The following is a 16,909-nucleotide window of genomic DNA, read 5'->3' as shown; positions in this document are numbered from 1 at the left end:
ACTGCTGACCAATCTAATACTGAAGAGAAGTAGCCGTTTTCTTCACATACGATGAAAGGATATTTTATAGGATGTACTCATACTTCTGTAACATAGCAGCTTTTGCAGTCCCAACCAAGTACAAAAAGTATCATTTTTTACCCAAGAATGTGCTATGCGTACATATGTACTTCAGCCAGTGTTGTAGCTATAGCAGATGTAGAGAAAGTAGTCACAAACAAGCCCATAGACAGATATCAGAGAGATGTTCATTCATTGTCAGGTAGAATAGTTTGCATGCTATCATACTGTAGATGTGCTGAAAACATACGGGTGATGGCCTCATAAATGAAGGGCAAAGATCCATCTGACATTAATAATATAAGGTTAGGTTCACATCTACGTAAGATAAAATACAAAAAGAAAAAAGATCGCTGCAAAAAAGTGCACACCCAATCAATTGTTCATAACTGTACAGAAATCTTTATTACCGTATATACTCGAGTATAAGCCGAGTTTTTCAGCACCATTTTTCGTGCTGAAAACACCCCCCTCGGCTTATACTCGAGTGAACTCTCCGCCTGTCAATCACTTCTCAATGATCTTCCACCTGCGGACCTCCAGATGTTGCAAAACTACAACTCCCAGCATGCCCGGACAGCCGATGGCTGTCCGGGCATGCTGGGAGTTGTAGTTTTGAAACATCTGGAGGTCCGCAGGTTGAAGACCACTGTGGCCTTCATCATCATCCAGACCCCCCTAGACTAGTGACGTTGCCTTGACGATGACGCACAGGGATCTGCGCATAAACATCCCTGTGCGTCGTCATCAAGGCAACATCACTTGTCCGGGGCCGGCCGGGAGCAGAGAAGAGGGCCCCCCCCCCCCCCCCCCCCCCCCCCCGGTGAAGATGGGCAGCCCGGAACAACTAACCCTCCCCACCGGACGGTCCCTGCAGCATAGATGGCCCGGACCAGCTCACCCTTCCTTCCCACCGAGGGAAGGTGAGTAGAAAACTAAAGGGGGGGGGGTCTGGATTATGACGAAGGCCGCAGTGGTCTTCAACTTGCGGACCTCCAGATGTTTCAAAACTACAACTCCCGGGCATGCTGGGAGTTGTAGTTTTGCAACATCTGGAGGTCCGCAGGTTGAAGACCACTGGATCATTGACAGGCGGTGATGATGAAGGGGTGGGGGGTGGTATGATGACAGGGGGATGATGACAGGCTGTGATGATGAAGGGGGGGATGATGACAGGTGGTGATGATGAAGGGGGGATGATGACAGGCGGTGATGATGAAGGGGGGGGATGATGACAGGTGGTGATGATGAAGGGGGGATGATGACAGGCGGTGATGATGAAGGGGGGGATGATGACAGGTGGTGATGATGAAGGGGGGATGATGACAGGCGGTGATGATGAAGGGGTGGGGGGTGGTATGATGACAGGGGGATGATGACAGGCGGTGATGATGAAGGGGTGGGGGGTGGTATGATGACAGGGGGATGATGACAGGCTGTGATGATGAAGGGGGGGATGATGACAGGTGGTGATGATGAAGGGGGGATGATGACAGGCGGTGATGATGAAGGGGGGGATGATGACAGGCGGTGATGATGAAGGGGGCATGATGACAGGCGGTGATGATGAAGGGGGGGATGATGACAGGCGGTGATGATGAAGGGGGGGGATGATGACAGGTGGTGATGATGAAGGGGGGATGATGACAGGCGGTGATGATGAAGGGGGGGATGATGACAGGCGGTGATGATGAAGGGGGGGATGATGACAGGCGGTGATGATGAAGGGGGGAATGATGACAGGGTAATGATGAAGGGGCAATGATGACAGGCGGTGTTGATGAAGGGGGGGATGATGACAGGGTGATGATGACAGGGTGATGATGAAGGGGGTGTTAATGACGGGGGTCTGGAGGATGACAGGGGTGTGGATGATGACAGGGGGGTGATGTGTTTCCCACCCTAGGCTTATAGTCGAGTCAATAACTTTTCCTGGGTTTTTGGGGTGAAATTAGGGGCCCTCGGCTTATATTCGGGCCGGCTTATACTCGAGTATATACGGTAAGTACAAAAACACAAATATGAATGAAGTAAGATAGCATAGACATCTAAAAACAATTAAAATGCTCAAACATACAGCGTTGCTCTACGTTTGAGCATTTTAATTGTTTTTAGATGTCTATGCTGTCTTACTTCATTCATATTTGTGTTTTTGTACTTAATAAAGATTTCTGTACATTTAGGAACTATTGATTGGGTGTGCACTTTTTTGCAGCTATCTTTTTTCTTTTTGTATTGTATCTATGCGATTTTGCTGTCAGTAGCCCCCTTATTATTATCATTATGGTATGTTTGGTTGAGCCCACCCTTCTTTATCACATGCACATCTACGTAAGAGACTACACTTGGGGTCTCAACTATATATATACGTTCTGAAGGCGTGCACAGAGCTGGAATGTCCACTGCATAATGGACTGTCTTTCACTGATTCCTTCATTGGTCTTCGGTTGAATCAGTGCCAGCCTGCCTGCCAAGCCAGGGGAGGGATCTCTGAAAATGCCTTTCTGAGAGTCATGTCACAAATTATCTCCTTCTTCACACTTACACATGCTAAGGAAGCCCAAAAGATTAAGTCTCTAAGTATATCTGAAATGAAAGCACTATTTCAAGGGACAGTGACCAAATCTGCATTCTCCTGACTCCTAAGCTATACTAGGTAAAGCTGCTGTAAAGTATTTGTGTTTTACTGGATATGCAAAAAGAGATCAGTAAACTATACAAGTTGTTTTACAGAATCCTAGCTTCAGAAGTCTAATTCCTGTGCTTTGCATGCTTGAGCAGTAGAGATGAGCGAACTTCCAGTGAATTCGATTTGTCACAAATTTCTCGGCTCGGCAGTTGATGACTTATCCTACATAAATTAGTTCAGCTTTCAGGTGCTCTGGTGGGCTGGAAAAGGTGGATACAGTCCTAGGAAAGAGTCTTCTAGGACTGTATCCACCTTTTCCAGCCCAAGGGAGCACCTGAAAGCTGAACTCATTTATGTAGGATAAGGCATCAACTGCCGAGCCGAGAAGTTCGTGACGAATCAGATTTACTGTAAGTTCGCTCATCTCTAATGAACAGCTTTATTTGGAAAAAAAAAAACACTGGGTTAACAGCACTCAGTTATGTGACGCATACATCAGGGACTACTACCCTCACATCATGCCTTCTTCACTTCCCGTAGCCTCCACACTTTACCATTATATAGTAACAGAATGAAGGTTCTTGTTACGCCGAGCGCTCCGGGTCCCTGCTCCTCCCCGGAGCGCTCGAGGCGCTCCTCTCTCTGCAGCGCCCCGGTCAGACCCGCTGACCGTGAGCGCTGCACTGACATTGCCGGCGGGGATGCGATTCGCATAGCGGAACGCGCCCGCTCGCAAATCGCATCCCAAATCACTTACCTGTCCCGGCCCCCGGCTGTCATGTCCTGACGCGCGTGCGCAAGCTCTCTAAGATTTAAAGGGCCAGTGCACCAATGATTGGTGCCTGGCCCAATTAGCCTAATTAGCTTCCACCTGCTCCCTGGCTATAATACCTCACCTCCCCTGCACTTCCTTGCCGGATCTTGTTGCCTTGTGCCAGTGAAAGCGTTTAGTGTTGTCCAAGCCTGTGTTACCTGATCTCCTGCTATCCATATTGACTACGAACCTTGCCGCCTGCCCCGACCTTCTGCTACGTCTGACCTTGTCTCTGCCTAGTCCTTCTGTCCCACGCCTTCTCAGCAGTCAGCGAGGTTGAGCCGTTGCCAGTGGATACGACCTGGTTGCTACCGCCGCAGCAAGACCATCCCGCTTTGCGGCGGGCTCTGGTGAATACCAGTAGCAACTTAGAACCGGTCCACCGACACGGTCCACGCCAATCCCTCGCTGACACAGAGGATCCACAACCAGCTAGCCGAATCGTGACAGTTCTGGTACTTGATAAGAGGGCTTTGCCATTTGAAATGTCATGGACCCTAGTCTATGATGGTCGCACTGTTATTATTGTGAACGAAGGCCTCGGTTTCCCATACTCTACTATAAAGACCACTCAGAGGGTACCCCATACACACCTAGAGTGCCAGGTTACAGAGGTACATCTGGAAATGTATTCTTCATGATCTCTCACGTATGTATATCATATCTTCAGTTCAGACACAGAACTGAAATGGTTGATCAAAGATCTCTGAGGACAGTGTGAATATATATCATTTATTGTTTAATCCATAAATTATACCCCTTCAGTCTGGCAGTCAGCATGTGAGTATTTTCTGCACTTTCAAGTATTGAGTGCTATTTTATAGCGGCTATGTACAGTGAGCTAAGGGATTAAGCAGAGCTTATGGTTTACCTAACTAAAGCCGTATGAGCCTCGTATCACATAACACATTTATACATGTGTGAATTAGACCTTCCCTGCATGGAGATTGTCAGAATGTACACTATAATCTATAGCTGAACTCAAAATTCCTCCAGCTGAGTAAAGGCGAGGGCTATATTTATTTCACTTAGTTATAAATTGTCACCATTATCATTTTTATAAGCACCATTGTATATACAGCATTTTCACAGCTTTCCACTGCTGGAAACCTATTGATACGTCATAAAGTAACAAATAAATGTAATTTCACTTAATTCGTTTTTCTTAAGCTTCTTTCCATATTGTTGAGTGCATACACATATCATATCATATCATATACGGTATATATATATATATATATATATATATATATATATATATATATATATATATAATTTATTGGATATACTGTAACTGAAAACATATAGCATTCCTTGTTTTAAATCATTCTACGTTAGAGCAACATTCCATGTCTGTGATCATCAGACAGTATTAGTCATGGTCCAGTAAATTCCCGTTCGATATCAGGGCACTGAAGCATCATACAATATTTGTCACATAGGCTGTGTATCACTTAGAGATGTAGCAGTGCTGGAGATACTATATTATATGATCAGCTGTTCTACATAAAACTACAGATATTGTTCTATTAATGTCTAGTAACGATCTTAAAACTAATACAAAAATCATTACCCTTGGCTTTCTTTCAATGTAAGCTACCTTTAAAGCATACCTGTCAGATCCCACACAAAAAATAAAAAATGTTACTCAGTACCTAATCCTGACCATGTAAATCAAACTTTCATGCCTCTATCACCTATATTTGTTATTAAATACCTATTTTCATTAGCTCACAGTGTTAGAAATCCTCTCAGGGGAAGGGGGCGTGTCCCTCCCTTGTGGTGGGGGGAGGTGATTTGTGCATCTGCTCATGCAGCCTTGTCCATGGTTATCTCTTGTCCATGACTCATGGACAAACCTGATGCTGCTGCTGGACTGGTTAGTGTCCCAATAGATATAGGGAACCCCTAGTGGTGGGGTTTTCAGGAACCGTTTTCTTTACTAAATATTGTCAAATATCACAAGCTCACCAGAAAGTCAGTGGATGTTTGAAATTAATTAATTTAGAGAGTAACAATGAAGACAAGGAGGTTAACGTCATGCAGGCCATGAGGTAAATTAACTAAAGTCATTTTTGTTGGCTTTATTAAAAGAATTTACCTGGGAAAGGGAAAGTACACATGGCCAATGAGGCCTGTGATCGGCTGCAGCATCCTGTGCACAGTGTACAGCAACGTCACTGAGGTAGTCCTAACTGGGACACCAAAATGATGGATGACTAGGAGCAAGCTGATGGGTGAGTATAACCGTTTTGTGCCCCATTGCAAATTGCTTATGATGCTAAAAAAAAACTTTTAGAAGGAAGGTAAATACAATACACAAATCAATACACTTTTAGCACTGCTACATACATAGCTTTATACTGAGAAGTAAGGCATGGTGCAATCTGTCTGTCTGTCTATCTATCTGTCTTACTTAAAGGAGAAGTATTGTGCACAAAAACTCATCCCATATCCAAAGGATAGGGGATTAGTTTCAGATTGCTGGGGGGGGGGGGGGGGGGGCCCCCGGGTCCGACTCCCAGGACTCTGCAATCTCCAGCACGGGACCCTGGCTATCCCTGGGAACAGAGCATGTTGAATCCCACATGAATTGGAAGCTGACACTCCCTTCCATGTATCTCTATGGGTGAGCCGGAAATAGCCAAACGCTGTATCTCTAGCTCTCCCATAGAGATACATGGAGGGGGCATGTCGGCTGGCGCTTCGTGCGGGGGGCAACGCGCTTCATTCCCGGTGAGAGCCAGGGTCCCGTGCAGGAAATCTAAAACATGTTCCCTATCCTTTATATCTATTTGTTATTGATCTGTTAGGGTGCTTTCACACCACGTTTTTAGCCTACGGCTGCCGTATCAGGCTGGGGGAGTGGAAAACTGCGCGCTCCCGTACCCGAGCCGGACCAGCGCTGAAATCCATTGACTTTAATGAGCCGACCGGAGTCACTGTTTGACTCCGGTCGGCTAATTTCCGCCCCATATCCAGTTTTGTGACCGGACCTAAAACCGTAGTATACTATGGTTTTAGGTCCAGTCAGAAAAACGGATACAGGTCGGAAATGAGCCAACCGGAGTTAAATGGTGACTCCGGTTGGCTCATTAAAGTCAATGGATTTTAGCGCTGGTACAGCTGGTGTATGGGAGCGCACGGTTTTCCCCTCCCCAGCTGGATCCACCAGACGTAGGCTGAAAAAGTGGTGTGAAAGCACCCTGATCCAGTGTATACCGCCTAAGAAGCAGTCTTAGGGTGCATTCACACCAATTCCCATATATGTTTTCAATTTTAAAACCATACGGAACCGTATTGAAAACCAATATGCATTGACTCTCCATTGAAAACCGTATGCCAAACGATCCATCCGATTGCATCCGTTTTGCGTCTTGTACAGTTTTGACCGTTTTTTTCCCGTACCCAAAACCATAGCCTACCACGGTTTTTGGTCCGGATAAAAAACCGTGTTAATCATGGGAATCAATGGGAACCGTACAGAACCGTATGTGCTTACGGTTCCATCCGGTTTGCATCATACGGTTTTTGACTTTGCACAGTTTTATTTTTTTGGGAATTTCAATCAAACAAGTGAAACTTTATTCATAATGGAGTGAAAAGTTAAAAATGTATACAGTTTTTTTCTTAAAAAAACGGATGCAACCGGAACGTCATATTTCAAACCGTATACGGGTTAAAATTTGTACACACATTTTGATACAGTTTAGTCCGGTTTTGAGGAATCCGTTTTTCATCAAAAACCTGATACGGAAACTGTATTGCAAAAACGTGGTGTGAATGCACCCTTACATATTGTTACAGACTTACACAATGCAGTACTGTACTTATTATATAAATCTGACATCACAGTAATTTTAAGATGATTAAAAGAACCTTGCTGGAATTCATGTACAATATCTCAATAGATTTTAACTTTAGCCATAGTGAGACAGGACACCACGTCTGTACCTACTGACCATTTACTGGCCTGCACAAGTATTTTAACAACGTAGTTTTAAATTGATCATTTCGACGTTCTGTGGTTTCCATGGCAACCCACCCCCAGCTTGATGGCATGACAGCCACTGCAAGAGTCTATGTCACTTGGTGAAGAGGCATCACATTACCATGGAAATGACTGCTTTTCATTGAAATGTGCATTTCTAGTTAATCTTCAACTATGAAGAGAAAAACATTCACTCCAGTCCTACCCTAAACTAATAAAAAAAAAACAATCCATGGGGTGAATATCATTGTTTGGCCTAAAGAATTCAGTATACCTATGACCTTTACCCTTTTTTGTGTAATTGTTGGTGGCCAATAAGTGTCCATCGAAAAACAATTGTGATCCTAATGTTAGGGCAGTGTTTCCCAACCAGGGTGCCTCCAGCTGTTGCAAAACTACAACTCCCAGCATGCACGGACAGCCTTTGGCCTATGACCTTTACCCTTTTTTGTGTAATTGTTGGTGGCCAATAAGTGTCCATCAAAAAACAATTGTGATCCTAACGTTAGGGCAATGTTTCCCAACCAGGGTGCCTCCAGCTGTTGCAAAACTACAACTCCCAGCATGCACGGACAGCCTTTGGCTGTCCGGACATGCTGGGAATTATAGTTTTGCAACAGCTGGAGGCATCCCTGGTTGGGATACACTGTGTTAAGTTATATTCACATACAGCAAACTTGTTCTTTATTTATTTATTTCTTTACTAGCTGAGTACCCAGCGTTGCCCGGTTTTTCCTTCCTAATCCTTGTTGGTGAGGAAAATCAACAAAGGAGGAAGCTTTTGACTTCATATCCCGTCCTCATATATTCTTGTCATATCCCGACCCCATATCACATCCTCATATCCCGTCCTCAAATCCCAAACTCATATCCCGTCCTCATAACCTGTCATCATATCTTGTATTCATATCCTGTCCTCCTATCTCGACCTCATATCCTGTCCTCCTATCTCGACCTCATATCCCGTCCTCATATCGCAACCTCATATCTCGACCTCCTATTCCCGGCCTATCCGGACCTCATATCCAGTCCCCATATCCCGACCTCCTATCCCATCCTTCTATCTCAACCTCATATCCCATCCTCATATCCCGACCTCATATCCCATCCTCCTATGCCGACCTTCTATCCCGACCTCATATTCCGACCTCATTTCCCGTCCTCATATCCCATCCTCCTATCCCAACCTCATATGCCGACCTTCTATCTCGACCTCCTATGCCGACCTTCTATCCTGACCTCATATGCCGTCCTCATATCCTATCCTCATATTCCGACCTCATTTCCCGTCATCCTATCTCGACCTCATATCCCCTCCTCGTATCCTGACCTCATATCCAGACCTTATATCCCGATCTCATATCCCAACCTCATATCTTGACCTCCTATCCCAACCCGTAATATGTGTACCAGGTATTGAAATATCTCCAGCCGTACAGAAGTTATGTGGGAACATACATTTCCCATTGAGTTGCATGGGACTTTAAACAAAAACCCTGACCCTCACAAATGGGGGTAGTTAAGGGTTAAATAAACTATCCTATATTTTAAGTGGACATATAAGTAACATGTGACCAAGTATTATCGAATTATCTCCAGCTGCTTGGAAGTTATGCAGTAACATATATTTCCCATAGACTTGTATGGGACTTTAAACAAAAACCCCGACCCTGGCAATTGGGGGTGAGTAAGGGTTAAATTACCTATCCTATGTTTGTTGTTGACATATAAGTAACATGTGTGCCAAGTTTCATGTTAATATCTTTAGCCGTTTGGACGTAATGCTGGAACATACACACACACACACACATACATACGTACATACACATACACACACACACATACACACATACATACACATACATACATACATAACATACATACACACATTGGGGTACATGTATCAAAGATTTTACCCCTGATTTGTGTGTATTTTTTTGCGCAAAATTTAGCGCAAGCCCTTTTTTTGCGCATTTTTTTTTGCGCACGTTTTGGTAGAGCATGTCCTCCAGATGTGGCTGAATCGGGGTACCTTGGAGTGACATCTATAGTACGCATGGATTTATTAACTGTGTACTTTTCCTTTACACCAAAAATGTTGGCGCAAGAGCAGTTTTTTTTGCACAAATATAAGCCATCTTGGACCTAACGTAGCAAGATGCTCTAAATCATCGATTCTATTTTCCAAAGAGTGGATTGAGGAGATTACTATATTTACCCGCAATTTATGAAGCTCATTGCGCTTGATTGATAAATTTAGCACATCTGCGCATAATTTAGAATTCAGGAAAAGGGGTAAAATGCTTCTACCACACACAAATAATGATACATGTCCCCCACTGAGTTTTATATATATATAGATTCTTTCCATTCATCAGAAGGGGTTTGCAAAATTCCACGTGCTCGGTGCAGAAACAACCCCATTCAGATGGATTGAACTGGATTTCAGTCCGCAAATCTGCATCGCATGAATATCCCCCAAGACTTTGCTTTATACATAATAACGTGTCATTCTTACCCAACAATCCTTTAATATGAATTTTCAGAAAGAACAAAACATAGGACGTGCAGGTCCCAATATAGGACATACAAAGAACAACAAAACAAACATAATCACTTGGTCGCATCACATAGGAGCTATTTTACAGCTGGTCACCTCCTTCAGTTAAGAAAGGTAAGTAACATACCCTCATAGGTATAAGGACAGCACATTGCAATGAAAAAGCTAACAATAAGGTAGCAAAAATCCTGCGGAACATTGGAGAGCAAGTTAATGTTATCATGTTGTGGTAGATTTATCAAAACCTGTCCAGAGAAAAAGTGGCTGAGTTGCCCATAGCAACCAATCAGATTGCTTCTTTCATTTTTGAAAAGGCCTCTGAGAAATGAAAGAAGCGATCTGATTGGTTGCTATGGGCAACTCAGCAACTTTCCCTCTGTACAGGTTTTGATAAATCTCCCCCAATGTGTATTCTAATAAGTTGCTTAGGAAAGAGTAAGGCCAGGTTCACACTACAGAATCCGCGGCCGGAAAAATTCTGACCGGAGTTTACATGTGAGGCCAGCTCAGTCAGCGCTAGGACCGTACGGACATTGCCGTCCGAATAGACGGCAATGTCTGTGAAGCGGATTCCACCAGAACATTGAGCAAGTTAAATGTTCTTATGGAATTTTTAGATCCGGATTGAAATTTTGCCCAGAAAATGCTGCAGAGTGAATGGGTTAACGGAAAACCAATTCACTCACATTTTACCCTCAGGCGGCTGAATTACCGAGCGAAATTCAGGAGCAGAATTCGGGTTGGAAATTCAGCAGTGTGAACCCTGCCTTACAAGTGTTGTTCAGGTAAAATCAGTTTTGTGACTAGTAAACTAGGCTTCTTTCACACTGCCGTTGTGACACAGAAGTGCAACACTAGTTAGGGAAACGGGGGAAAATAGCGGGAGAAAAAATACATCATGTAATGTCTTTTTCTCACGTTACTCCCGTTAAAAAACAACGGCGCCCAGCGCACCCCATGAGAGTAAATGGGTTTTGTTGGGACCTGCCCGGTGTGCCCCGTCCGGATAACAGACGTTAAAGGCACAAAAAAAAGGGCCTAACGGATGTTTTCCAATGGGGCACAACGGCAGTGTGAAAGGGGCCTTACTCTTGTCAGCTATGATGGCTGTACTCATATACACAGGGTGACCATTGCGAGGTTTGGATTTGAGCAAAGATCACCCAATGTATATGTGATCAGTTTGCTATATTAAAGCAATAGGGCAAAATGTTTATTCTAAGGCTGCTTTCACACTATAGAATTCTCAGTTTTAAAGATCCGTTATAATGACCCGTTTACAAAACCATTAAAAACGTCCGTTGCAAAATCCCATTATACTCAATGTGATTTTAACATTACCCGTTTTAACCCGTCATAGTCCTTTATTAATAACGGACATTATTTTGTGACAGGAGAGGTATCGGGAGAAATAGTGCATGCAGTATTTCTCCCGTTACTTTCTGCCATAACAAAATAATGTACGTTATTAATAACGGACTATGACGGGTTAAAACGGATAATGTTAAAAACCCATAGAGTATATTGGGATTTTGTAACGGCTGTTTAACAGCCGTTTTTAATGTTTGTTTTTTTCCTGGTCATTATAATGGATCTTTAAAGGGGTACCCCGGTGGAAAACTTTTTTTTTTAAATCAACTGGTGCCAGAAAGGTAAACAGATTTGTAAATGACTTCTATTAAAAAATCTTAATCCTTCCAGTACTTATTAGCTGCTGAATACTAGAGAGGAAATGGTTTTCTTTTTTGAACACAGAGCTCTCTGCTGACATCATGACCACAGTGCTCTCTGCTGACATCTCTGTCCATTTTAGGAACTGTCCAGAGTAGGAGTAAATCCCCATAACAAACATATGCTTCCTAAAATGGACAGAAATGTTAGCAGAGAGCACTGTGGTCATGATGTCAGCAGAGAGCTCTGTGTTCCAAAGAGAAAACCATTTCCTCTGTAGTATACAGCCCCTAAAAAGTACTGGAAAGATAGATTAATAGAAGTAATTTACAAATCTGTTTAACTTTCTGGCACCAGTTGATTTAAAAAAAAATAATTTTTTCCACGGGAGTACCCCTTTAAAACAGAGAGTTCTATAGTGTGAAAGCAGCCTTAGGCCTCCATCACATTGCTGTCGGACTCCGCTACTCGGAGTTCCGTCAGCAATCCGGCCAAAATGACGGTAGTTTTGAAGAGTGAAAGCACAATTTTTTTTCTCGGCTAAATTCCTGTAAAATTACCGAATCACCGACGAACCCCATGCTAGTAAATGAGGTCTGTCGGGACACGGTAGTAGCCGTTGGCATCCGACCCGTTTCAGTGTACGATCGGCAAAAAAAAAAAAGAGAGAAGATCAGACTCTTAACGGGTCGGACGCGGACCTAGCCTAACAATATGTTATATAACAATTATAAACAAGACAGTTACAATGTTACAGCAGCTGTAAGTTGTTTATCCTGCCTGAATATAAACATAGCAGTATACACACATTATATAATACCTGTATATTGAGTACATGTGTCATCGAGCTATCGCACTGGGTTACAATTACGTGAGGCCTGTCAGATTGTGCAATCGCCTTTGTACAGAAGTGGCAGAGTGCGCCAGTGTTGGGAACATGCTGGCATGCCTCAGGTTTGTAGATCTAGCTCTAAGTGACTGGCTTATGCTGGAGAACAAATCATCCTGTGTATAACAGGAGCACATGCAATGATGCCTGCCCAACAGGGAAATCCATAGAGGCTGAGCTGGGGAGACAAGCAGAATATACACAATATAGTTCTGTATATACAGTATGTATACATTCTGACATATACACTATGCATGTATTTGGCACATGTAGCGAATACCGTGTCCCAGTGTTTCCTGACCAGGGTGCCACCAGCTGTTGCAAAACTACAACTCCCAGCATGCCCGGACAGCCGAAGGCTGTCCGGGCATGCTGGGAGTTGTAGTTTTGCAACAGCTGGAGGCACCCTGGTTGGGAAACAAGGGTGTACACAGTAATATATCATATGTCCTTTATATAAACACAGCAGTACCATATATTTTAGCACACAGTACAGCGTACACCTCAATTATATTTGCAGTTACACAATGCCACTGTATACTGCACAGTAGATATAAACACAGTATACAACTTCACCCATGAAACAGTTGCACAGTGCGCACTCTGTATACAGTATTATATACACACAGCATATAGTAGTATCACAGAGCCCAGTATGCCCTATCTTTAATATATACATAGCCCCCTCCATCATACATATACAATTCTGCCCATGATCCTATGTAGAGTGGCACTGGGCATCCTGCCCCATCATGTGTGTGCAGATCATAGCTACTGCAGAGAGTATGAGACAGCAACAAATGGCTGCAGTAGGTGGATGACACTGTACTGCACTGTACACATGGATGACATGGATGACTCTGCTCATTCTCACCTTTGTGTTCCCCTCAGGTTAGTGTGCCCCCTCCTCTTCAGGCACAATGCCCTGCTGGCACCTTGGAGTGGACAGAACATATTCCTGTGGTGCATCAGGATGGCATCAGATGTGGATGTGGAGCTCCTAGATGAGATCAGCCTTGTGGATCCCCATTCCTCTAATTCTCCACCTCCTCCCTGCTGCATGGAGCAGTGAATATCCCCCCTCCCTCCAGTGAGATTACAGTAATGACAGACCATGAGATCCCCTCCTAGTCTTTGTCTTCACAATGCAAGGAGACCCAGTGCCTATCCCAGTCAGGAGGATTATACACAGGATGGGGGCACAGTGCTGGGCATGGCATGATGGCATGCAGATCCCTGCCCCCCTATCTAGCTGCATGTATCTGGGTTGTGTCACTGTGATATTTTGTGATGCCAGGATCATGTAGGTGCCAGGCTTTCATTCCTATCTAGTAGCAGCATGGCACTGTCCTCCCCATCTCACGCATGGAGAGCTTTATAGTCATAGGAGGTGGGGAGATGGCAGCTTTGTGCACTGCTCCTACTGCTGCATGCATCCATACCAGTGATATCATCTAGGGAAGTACAGGCATGGGAAACACCTGGAAGTTTAGGAAGAGGACATAGCTTCTGGTGTTACGGTCTATTTACATGGCAGAATTTCCGCCTTAAATTAAAGCTCATAGACTTCTGTGTGTCAGCGGGGAGCACTGTTGTCAGACAGAAAAGAACAACTCAACTTCAGCAGCTGATAAGTACTGGTAGGATTAAGATTTTTTTTTAATAGAAGTAATTTACAAATCTGTTTAACTTTCTGGAGCCAGTTGATATGAAAAACCCCTTTAAAGCCCATAGACTTCTATGGGATTCCACATTCCCATTCACACCTGAATTTCTGCTTGCGGAATTCCGCAAGCGGAAATTCAGAAGTGTGAATGGGAGTGCGGAATCCCATAGAAGTCTATGGGCTTTAATCTGAGGCGGAATTCTGCAAGCGGAAATTCTGCCGTGTAAATAGACCCTTAGGGTACATTCACACGAGTGGAGTTTAGCAGCGTATTTCGCTGTGGATCCACCGCTGAAGGACCCTCTGTATTCTGCCTTCACATGTGCCTGCTCATAGCGGCAATACATGCAGACACACTGAAGCAATGTGCGAGTCGCTGTGCATGTGCGGTTTACTCGCACACATCACGGCCGCTCCCCCTGCTCAATGAGCTAGGCCGAGAGCTGCCGCGAAGTGCGAGTATACTGGGCATGCGCGCGGCGACTCGCACATCGCACTGTGTATGCTCATAGCAGCGTATTGCCGCTCCGAGCAGGCCCATGTAAAGGCAGAATAAAGAGGGTCATTCAGAGGCGGATATGCAGCGTAAAATATGCTGCAAATCCGCTTGTGTTAATGTACCCTTAGGCTGGGTTCACACTGCAGAATTTCTGGGCAGAATTTTAGCTGGAGATTGAGCTAGTGGTGCCAGGACCGAGCAGACTGCATTGCTGCCCCCATAGACTGCAATGCATTTCTGGGTGGATCTTTTGGGAGATCTGCTCAGAAATGCATTGCCATCTATGGGGACAGCAATGCAGTCCTTGCGGTCCTAGTGCCGCTGGCTCGATCTGCCCAGAAATTCCACAGTGTGACCTGTAGCCTTAGAGAATAAGACTGGATATACGCCAAACTTGGTGTGCTAATACACACCAGTTTGAAATAGTCTTTGATTAAGAGTGAACAAGTTAACGCATCTGTTGGAGGAAAATCATTGCAGATTTTGTTGTGGATTCTCTGCAGAAATGCTGCAGATTTGACTTTCCCCCTTGATTTTAAAGGGGTACTCCGGTGGATAACTTTTTTTTCTTAATCAACTGGTGCCAGAAAGTTAAACAGACTTGTAAATTACTTCTATTAAAAGAATCTTAATCCTTCCAGTACTTATTAGCTGCTGACAACTACAGAGTAAATTATTTTCTTTTTGGAACACAGAGCTCTCTGCTGACATCACGAGCACAGTGCTCTCTGCTGACATCTCTGTCCATTTTAAGATCTGTCCTGAGTAGGAGAAAATCCCCATAGCAAACATATGCTGCTCTGGACAGTTCCTAAAGTGGACAGAGATGTCAGCAGAGAGCACTGTGCTCGTGATGTCAGCAGAGAGCACTGTGTTCCAAAAAGCAAATAATTTCCTCTGTAGTATTAAGCAGCTAATAAGTACTGGAAGGATAAAAAAAAATTAATAGAAGTAATTTACAAGTCTGTTGAGACCCTCATACCTCCTATTAACTATAACTACCCCTCCTCCCTACTACAATAAATAAATAAGTAACTGAAACAAACAACAGTTTAACTTTTTATGTGGGTGAGGATTGGCCACAGCTTTATTTATAAAAATAACTCTCAACAATAATTTAGCTTTATAAACATAGGCACCGTTGGCTTCTTGCCAACCCGAGAGGTGATGCCACACTGTCCTGTGTGCAGGTCTGCCCCGGGTTGACCCCGCTTTCACCTTCTTCACCCCAAGCTGTGACTTACATCAAAAACATACAAAAACAAACAATAAAAATGGAGGGAGGGCAAAACTCCGGGTCCAAGGGCAGATTGAGGGGCAGGGCAGAGAGAGCCACACTATAAATAGCCAAGAGAGAAGCCCACCAAACCCCCGGAAACAGTAAGCACCCTGATAGGCGCACTCCTTCCCCCCAACCCTTGGGACATACCACTGCCGTTGCTGGGCAGATTACAGGTGGAGGAGGGGGGTATAAACCACTATCCTGCAGTGTTTAACCCTTAAACTGCTCTCCAGTCCGGGGGCAAGCTGGTTAGTCACATCTTGCCCCACCAGACTGTTGAGACCCACATACCTCCTATTAACTATAACTACCCCTCCCCCTACTACAATAAATAATTAAATAAATAACTGAAACAAACAACAGTTTAACTTTTGTGTGGTTGAGGATTGGCCACAGTTTTATTTATAAAAATAGCTCTCAACAATAATTTAACTTTATAAACATAGGCACCGTTGGCTTCTTGCACACCCGAGAGGTGCTGCCACACTGTCCTGTGTGCAGGTCTACCCCGGGTTGACCCGGCTTTTTACCTTCTTCTTCCCGCCACGAAGGAGACCAGTTAGCCCTACACTGGGCTCCGACCCCCACCCAGGAGATACAAGTCGTGCTCAATGCCATCCTGCAATCCCGCCAAGAAGATATCAAGCCCGACATCAGTCAGATGAACACAATCCGACCCGAGCAAGGAACGATTGTCCCCCTCTAACTGAATGTGCCCCACCACCATGCCGGAACGAAGCCACATGGAACAAGACATGCATGCGTTCACCGTCCGGTGTGCCCTTTCTACAGCCCCCGGATCCTGCGCCCCATCGCCGAGGAAGGATCTCAGACCACATCAGGAGGAG

General features: G+C 44.4%; 1 protein-coding gene across 1 annotated transcript in view; it reads right to left on the bottom strand.

Annotated features, from left to right (window-relative positions):
• KBTBD11 (kelch repeat and BTB domain containing 11) overlaps window positions 1-13,625 on the bottom strand; it is a 48,210-nt gene extending 34,585 nt beyond the window's left edge. The window contains exon 1 of the mRNA XM_056565700.1: window positions 13,489-13,625. The gene's annotated coding sequence lies outside the window, so the exon portion shown is untranslated. The remainder of the gene's footprint in view (window positions 1-13,488) is intronic.
• Between the last annotated feature and the right edge of the window lie 3,284 nt (window positions 13,626-16,909).

The sequence above is a fragment of the Hyla sarda genome, chromosome 3 (genome assembly GCF_029499605.1).
Source record: "Hyla sarda isolate aHylSar1 chromosome 3, aHylSar1.hap1, whole genome shotgun sequence".
Lineage (NCBI taxonomy): Eukaryota > Metazoa > Chordata > Amphibia > Anura > Hylidae > Hyla > Hyla sarda.
The sequence above is the reverse complement of the archived record's forward strand: the minus strand, read 5'-3'. Positions and strand labels throughout refer to the sequence as shown.